The following is an 8,617-nucleotide window of genomic DNA, read 5'->3' on the forward strand; positions in this document are numbered from 1 at the left end:
TTCTTAAAGTTTTTCCAAATTTTTGATTTAATTTTTCGTTTCTGATGATTAGTAGGTGTTCCCCTGACATAACGCGCCAGCGTCAACAGGGCGCGTGGTAATATACAACTCCCAGGTGCTTTATCAGAAAGGTTTCAACCCTCATAACGTGCTTGCGTCAAGTCACCTAAAGAGCTCTTCCTTCGATCTTGGAGCGGACTGACCGACATGACACGTCCACGTCAACAAGGCGCGAGGTAACTTTTAATTCAACAACTCTCATTAGAAGGGTCCTTGCCTTCATGACGTGCCCACGTCACCTGGGCACGTGGTAATGTGCAATCCTCAAAATCTTCATCAGAAAGGTTTCCACCCTTATGACACGTCAGCATCAACCGGGTATGTGGTAACTTTGAACTTAACAGACATTTATTAGAAGGTTCTTGCCTTCTTGACGTGCTACATCATGTTCGAGGGAAAGGTATGTATAAAAAATAAATAAATAAAATAAATTTCACTTAAATTCAAATTTTTAATTTTCAAATCTTTAGATTCATCTTTATATATAAAAAAATCGCAGCCTATTTTGGTTCTCTTTCTTCTTTCTTTCTTTTTCCTTTCTTTCTCTTTTCTTTCTTTCTTCCTCCCCTGTCTTCCCTTTTTCCTTTTCACCCGAAACCCACGACTGCTGCCACCACCGTCTTTATCGCCTTGACGTCCGTCGCCGTCTTCTTTGTCGCAACCACTGCCACTGCTGTTCTCCATTGCTTCGCCCACCATAGCATGGATGACTGCCACACTGTCCACTGCTCCCCTAGCGTACCTTTCTCGTCGCGCGCCGCTACTGTTGCTGCTCCGTTATTGTTGCGCCGCCACGTCTCTCTCTCTCTCTCTCTTGCAGCATCCGATGCACGCCACCACAGCTTTGACACACATCGCGCCCGACCCATGGCCGTCTACCACCTAGCTCCGTCACAAGCCGTTGCACGCTGCTGCCTTAACCACCAACATGCGCCACCGCCAATCCCTCAACCGCCACACTTTATTATCTCAGAGGTACATGTAATCCACTTATTTCCCCCCTCAACTAACTCCCTGGAGTATCAAATTTTGAAGTATTATTTCTGGAAGTAATTATTTGACTCAATTGGGAAATGCTCTGTTGAATTATACCGAATCTGGGAGTCATCTGATTCTTCATTTAAACTGCTGCATTGTTCGGAAATTTTTTGATATTGTGGTTCGATAAATTCTGCATTTGACTATTGAATTGGGAGACACCAGTGGCCCTTGATTTGGTTGTTGAAATCGGTTGAATTAAATTGCATTGTTGGGAGTGTCGCGCCCCATTTTTTGGAAAAAAATGAAATTACGATTACGGGTTTATAAAAATGAATTTTTTGATTGATTTTGATTGAAAAAAAAGTTTTTGATTTTTAGAAACTAAATAAAGAAAATGGGCCTAAATGGGACTAAAAGTGCGATGATTTTGACCCAAAAATAATAGTTAAAAAGGGTTTTTAATAAAAAAAAAAAAAGGAGTCGCCACTTGGTATTAAGTTAAAGTGTACCAAGTTACCTAAAATGAATTTTCAAAAAAAAAAGTAGAGAAAACCCTTTTTAAACGATTTCAAGTATGCAAAAATCAAGAGAAAAGGGGTCGGGAGTCACATTTGAAAAAAGGGAAGGCAATGATAAAATCCAAGGCACCCTTTCAATCTAACCAAAGCCAGTTGCGTGATTTAATCAAAAACTTTTCTTATTTTAACCTAAGAATTTATCACATTTGGATGTCACTATATGGATGCAAAACCTAAATCTAAGAGGATATCAGGGGGTCGGAATATCTCTTCAAAACTTGATTGGTGCAAATCACATTAATTGTAATGCCCAAGAGTGACTCTTCGAAGAGGTCACGAACATGCAAAATATAAGACTCGAAAGAAAGAAAAGAAAAGAAAATAATAATATACATGACCTAAAGGAATGTATCATAACAGGTGTGGGGCTAAAATTCGTTACTCAATTTTTCCTTTTATAGAGAGAAAACGAGCGTGCTAAGGATAGAAAAGCCACACTCGTCCATATCCCATATTCAAGGGGTATTTTCTATCTAATCAAGCAAAAATGTACTAATCTAATTCTAATTCTTAAATGGAATGCAAGTCCTAAAATGCCATGTTCCACACATAGGGGTAAGGAATATACATATAGGGAAAATATGGATAAGGGATGTACATAAGGGGAAAATATCATACAAAAATGGTAAGGACCCTAAAAGATAGAAAATATGCATGCAAATGTAGTGATTATCATACAAACATGATCTAGCGCGTGAATGGTCTCTAAGGGTCTAGCATTGGACTAACTCGTATCTATAAGTTCTCACTAGCGTTGGACTAGTGAAAAATTAGAAAGGAGGGCCACAACTAGTATTGAACTAGTGTGGAATCGAGAAAAAGGGCCACAACTAACGTTGAACTAGTATGGTGACGTCATGCATTTATTACAATCAAATAAATCATGTAAAACATAATAAAGCAAATAAACATATAAATTATATATAGCACATAGCACATAAGCATGATATCTAGATGCAAGACCCTAAGAAAGCGAGTAACACATAAACACACAAGTATGTAAAACACGCAAAACAAAAAAAGCAAATAAAGACCTAACGATTACATTCGGAGGACCCTAACTACAATATAAAAGGGGAAAGAATTAAATAAAATGAAATAATAACCTAACTATTATAATTTTGGCATTTAATGCCTCTTAAATAACCGAAATTAAAAAATGAATATACAAGATAAAAACCAATAAAGTGAATAATTAAATAAAATAAAATAAAGAAACACATTCAAAAGCATGCAATTACACACATAAAATCACATAGGAACACATTGGGTCAAATAAAATCAAAATAAAGAAGTAGAGCGTACCTCCCTTGAATTGGTTGTCTAATGAAATGCAATTTTCTTATTTAACCTCCAAAACAATAAAATGGTCAAGGCATCACTTTAATTAACAAATAATCACAAGAAATGGAAATAAATACGAAATTGAATTAATCAAATCATTTAAATAAAAATAAACAACCCATATTCAATAAATTAAAATAAACAAGGACCCAATTGAAACAATTAAAGAAGTTTGAGGGGTCAAATTATTATTATTACAAATATTAGGGTCTAAATGAAAATAATAGAATTAAGGTTTAAGATAAAGTCTATCAAAACTAAATGCTAAAATCCACAAAAAATGAATGAAAACCCATTTGCTATAGTTAAACAATAAAATTACCCCAAAATTCTACTAAAATTCAAATCAAGATTATAAATCTATCAAAAAAATTATTAAGCCTTCAAATTCATCCTAAAATTCACTAAAAATCTATTCAAAAACCCATTAAGTCATATCAAAGAAAAATAACATTTAAAAAGGACCCGATTGGTCAAATTTCCCAATTTTATGGGCCATAGTAGAATAAGGAGAAAGTCTAGGGGTCGGACTGCAATTTTGGAAAGCTTTTCATGCATGCTTCGCAGAAGCTATTCTTCTTCTTAGCTGTTTCTGGGTTCATCCGAAACAAGCTTGGAATCTTATGCAGCAATTTTAACAACAAATCCAATCTCAAGTCCTTGTCAAATTCCCAAACCCATCATCAAGATATGATGCTAAACACATAAAAGGAAAAATCTGAACTGAGGAACTTGCAAGAACCCAGGTTCGTTCATTGGTTTCAAGTTCTGGGTTTTCATGTCAAAATCAAACAAGCACCAAACTCTCAAGCCAAAACAACAATCAAACCCAAATCTTGTACTTTGCCCTCCTAAGAATTCTCAGAACCAAATTACACACACAAACAGGAACCAAAAATGCAACATTTAGTTCATCAGATTACATATGTGGGAAACACTATCTGCTCATGGCCTCTCGATTGAATTCTTAGTTCAGATTCACATTAAATGAACAAAGGGCCGACACCAAGCCTATCAATAGCACAACAACATCCTCAAACATACCCACAGTCATCGTCATCAGGCATGAGCAACAACTAAAAACTTAGAAAAGGAAGAAAATCATGCATCAGTGACTCAAATCTCTATGAAAGTTGTATTAAACCAACATTGAGAGGAATCCATGATTACCTGAGAGCACTAAAGCCGCTAGACGATCGTGAAATGCCCCAAGAAACGAGCGGTTCTGGAAGACGCAACCCACGAACTGTTTTTGCAAAAAACTTTCAGCCCTGATGAAGGCGCTACTTTGGGCCGAGATTTCACTTGCTTAGAGCCGTTTCTCCCAGCGCTTTGTGAACAAAATTTCTCCTAATACCTCCCAAGAAGGTGCAGAACCCACGAAATCACTCAAAAACTACAAATCAGAATCAGAAGCTTGGTCTAGCATTGGTCTGCCAGCCTGGTACCAGATTTTCTGCAACTTTTCCTTCTTCCTTTCTTCTCCAGCCAGCCCGAAGCTCCTTCCTTCCTCTTGTTTCCTTTTTTTCATATTTCCCCCAAGCTCTCTTTTTTCTCTCTTGGTAGCAGCCCCCCTTTCTTTTTCTTCCCTGGTTTTTCTCCTGCCTAGCCCGTAGCCTCTCCAAGCTTTTTCTCTCCCTCCAGCTCTCTTTCTTTCTTTGCTGTTGCTTCCTTATCCCAGAAACCCTCCTTGTTCAGCTGTTCCCCCCTCTTTTTTTTTTTTTTTTGGATTTCTCCCCATGAAACCCTTTTTCTTTTCCTCTCTTAAAACCTCTCTTGCCCGAAGCCCTTTCTGGTTTTCTTTGCTCCTCCCCCGCGCAGCCTTCCCTTCCTTGTTTCCTCTCTACTGCCCGAAAGCTCTCTAGCTTTCCTTCTTGCTTTTGCCCGTAACTTTTCTTTTCCCTCAATCTCCTGTCTCTTCTTGGTCTCTCTTTCTGGTTTCCTACCCTTTCTCCTCCAGCCCGTCACCCTCAGCTCTCTCTCTCGCTTGACTTTTTCTTTCTTTCCTCCAACCCTTTCTTTTTCTTTTCCGGTTTCTCCTTCTTGCTCTTGCCTCGTTGCCCATGGCCTATCCCTTTGCCAGATTTCCCTCTTTTTTTCTAGAATTTTCCTAAGCCTCCAAGTGTCTTGCCACCTACCCCCCTTTGCATGTGTTGTCAACCAAGAATGAGGACATTTATCCTATTTGCATGCACTCCACTTGTCTAATATCCCCTAATACACTTGTCTAATGATCCTCTAATACACTTGTCTTCTTATTTTCATTTATTTATTACTAGAGGTACTTGAGCTGTGCTTTGCACAGCTTGGCCCCTAGAAATTTAGTCAAACACATAACATCAAATTATTTTGATACATGATAAATCAATAGAAATATAGGAGAAAATTAGGCCTCAAACAATTAAAATTAACAAATATTATTTGAACTCTCATTTTTGTTAATCACATTTTTACTATTATTTTTATCATATAGTTTTTATTTATTGTAGGAATACAATTAATAAAATATAGAGTATAAATAAAATTTCCCTCAAAATTTGTTGTGAAGAGAAATTCCATCTATGAAGTTAATACCCCTATTTATTGTGATTTGAATAAAGATTTTTTAACTATTATTATGATAATACCCAAAAAAGAGAGAAAATCAATACACTACAAGTGCATTGCTGTATTAATTAGCAGCATAGTCTTAGTTGTAACTAAATCAAAAGCAGTCATAATGCTTCTAGTATTTTAATAATGAGAAAAAGTTTAGAAAGCCACTAAGACATGTCACAATCTTCAACATCAATATAACTTACTCTAAAGTTTCACATTTTTCTTTCTTTATTTATTTAAATCCCATTTAAAGGTGACAACATTATCCTGCAGCTCCAGAATATAAATAGCAAGGTTAGATAAAAAATATAAATTGCTACGTTTCCAAATCTATATATACAAATTAGAATTGAACCATTTTTTTTATTGCAAAAACATCTTCCTAATCAAAATTGAATTTTCTAACAATTTTTAATTGTGACTTCTACCACCAACTACAATTTTTATATGCCAACCCAATTGATACTACAGAACCTGAATAATTAAAAAACAAACAAAAATTAACGTTAGTTTAAATATATACAAAATCTTATAGAACACAGAGGTAGAAGAATGCCTAGCTAGATTTATCTTGGTGGAAGCATCACATGATATATCTTTTCTCTTTAAAAAATACACAAAATTGTAGATAATTACAAAATATAACCAAAAACAAAGAAAAAGAAAAAAAATGTGAAGTAAGAAATCAAATCGTGGGAGGAGAAAGGAAAAGAAAGAATTATTGTTCTATTCTTCATAGAAAATGATCATTGGTATAAAATGAATTCTAAGATCTTTTTACATATTTTAATATTTCACCTTTTATCCATGAAAAATACCAAATAATAGCATCATCCTATAAATTTAACAAACAAATGCCAGTTGACTATAACATTATGATCGAAGAATAGAGCAAATGTGAGAGATTAGACAAGAAGAAAAAAAAGGAAGAAAAGAAAATGTAAAATGGGATAAAAAAAATAATAAAAACTTCTCTTTGTTAAGTAGCTAATCATCTTGACGAAAAAAAAAGAACATGGCAACAATTTTAGTTAAATTAGTTTTAAAAAATAAAAAATAACAGCACTTGCCGCAAGAAGAAGAAGAAGCGACACAGTTGATTTTCTGAAGGAGAAAAAATATTTTAATTATTTTGGCCCAATTGAATCAAAAAGGGGAAGGAAAAGTTTAGCTAAAATGACCAAGAATCCACTTATCAAAAATATGTGCAATACATGTGTCAAAAAGATGGGGTGCTATAGTAACTTGGCTTTTTTCTTATATAATAGGTAGATATATTTTTCAAAAACAATTTAGGTAAACAAAATAAATGTTAATTCCTAATTGCAAATGCATTGCACAATTTTCATTTATCTTAAAAAAATTGAGTCTAAAAGGATTAAAGACAAATTTTGAATTTTTTGTGAGAATTTTTTTTTTTAGAAATTTAATACAAACATACCTTAAAAATAAAAATAATAAACCTAATTTATAAAAATAAAGAAAAATGAACATTAACTATCAATAAAAATAAAAATAAAATAAAATAAAACAAGAATAAAGCTAATATTGAATAAAATAAATGAAATTTTAGTGTCTACAAGGAGTAATCTTCCTATTGATTGTGTGTTGATTTGTTTGGGACATTCGTTGCAATTTTGGTTGGATAAATTGTGCAATAATCTGTGCTTAATGAGTTGATTGTTGCATTGGACGTAGTTACAACCTCTAGATTATTTGCTTCATATATTTGGTGAAAATTCTGTTTCTCTTGGTGATTGTGCATGGTAGACACTATGGTCAAACAAATATCCACTTCTAAATCTCGAACCCGTAGACCTCAACCCTCTACACCCCAACCTACTATTCCTGTGAATGAACCTACCAACCAACCTTTCTCTTCGGGTGTACGAAAATGCCTCGGTAGGGGTAAAGGAGTCCACGTGGCTATACCCACACACTTTGAAGGTCATTTAAACTTCAGTAAGGTTGCTGATAAGCAGCGATATGCTATGTGTTGTGAGCGGCGAATTATCCCCTACAAAAGTAATGAGAAGCTTACCATGGATGTACTGAGTATAAGGGAAAAGATTGAACGGATGTTTACCGCCATTGGTTGGCGATCTTATCTTGATATTTTTTGCCCCACCTTTGTAGAACTGGTTAAAGAGTTTTACTCTCCTTTTGAGTTTGACCTGCCTACAGGGTACTCTGTAGATACCCCAAATGTGATTCACTTTCGACTAATGGGTCAAGAGTTCCATTTCTCCATTACTCAGTTCAATTTGGTATTTGGATTCATTACTTGGGAATATGCTGAGACTAGGGAGTACGCTGAGAGTGCTTGTGACTACATAGAATCATTTTATTCTCACTACCCCGATATTTGGAAGGAAATGTCTGTTGAAAGCGACCGTTATGACCCTTCTAGATCTAGGAGTTCTTATCTTAAGGAACCCAATTCCCGATATATTCAGCGCTTCTTAGCTTACAGTTACTCGGGTCGCAAGGATAGCTCCGGTATACTTTCGCACCCCGAGTTCTTCTTTATCTGGTGTATGAAGAACAATATTAAGGTAAATTTGGGGTGTTGGTTGGCATCTCAATTTAAGGCAGTTTTAGCCAAGAAAAACAAACCCTTGATACTCAGATCGTAAATCACACGTCTGGCAATCCAATTAGGGGTTCTTAATCTCCAAAACCACAATCTCCATTTGGCTTTTGACATGAAATTTCTGGATGACGATTGTCTATTAAAAATGGGAGTTATAGAGCGGGTTGATGATACCCTCTGATTTACACTCCCGGGATCCATTCGAACACCAGGTCACCGCCCCTCTACACGAGTAGGGTCCTCTTCAACTCTTGGATCTACTAATGACACTGTCGGACCTTCCTCTTTTGTACCTCCTCCACCGCTGGCCTCCGATTCTGAGTGGCAATACCTATGAGCATAGGTTCATCATATGGACGAGCGGGTAATGAATATTGCTGATCAAGTGGCCCAGATGTCTCAGAATTTGGCCGCCTACTTCCACCATGTTGGCTTCACTCCGCCATTCCCACCTATTCCACAG

General features: G+C 35.8%; 1 long non-coding RNA gene across 1 annotated transcript; it reads right to left on the minus strand.

Annotated features, from left to right (window-relative positions):
• Window positions 1–482: 482 nt before the first annotated feature.
• Window positions 483–4,997, minus strand: LOC140010261 (uncharacterized). Its single transcript, XR_011817562.1, has 2 exons — window positions 1,153–4,997; window positions 483–1,074 (listed from the first exon to the last, which is right to left on the minus strand). It is a non-coding gene; the product is annotated as an uncharacterized lncRNA (long non-coding RNA).
• Between the last annotated feature and the right edge of the window lie 3,620 nt (window positions 4,998–8,617).

The sequence above is a fragment of the Coffea arabica genome, chromosome 7c, assembly GCF_036785885.1.
Source record: "Coffea arabica cultivar ET-39 chromosome 7c, Coffea Arabica ET-39 HiFi, whole genome shotgun sequence".
In the NCBI taxonomy this organism is placed as follows: domain Eukaryota; kingdom Viridiplantae; phylum Streptophyta; class Magnoliopsida; order Gentianales; family Rubiaceae; genus Coffea; species Coffea arabica.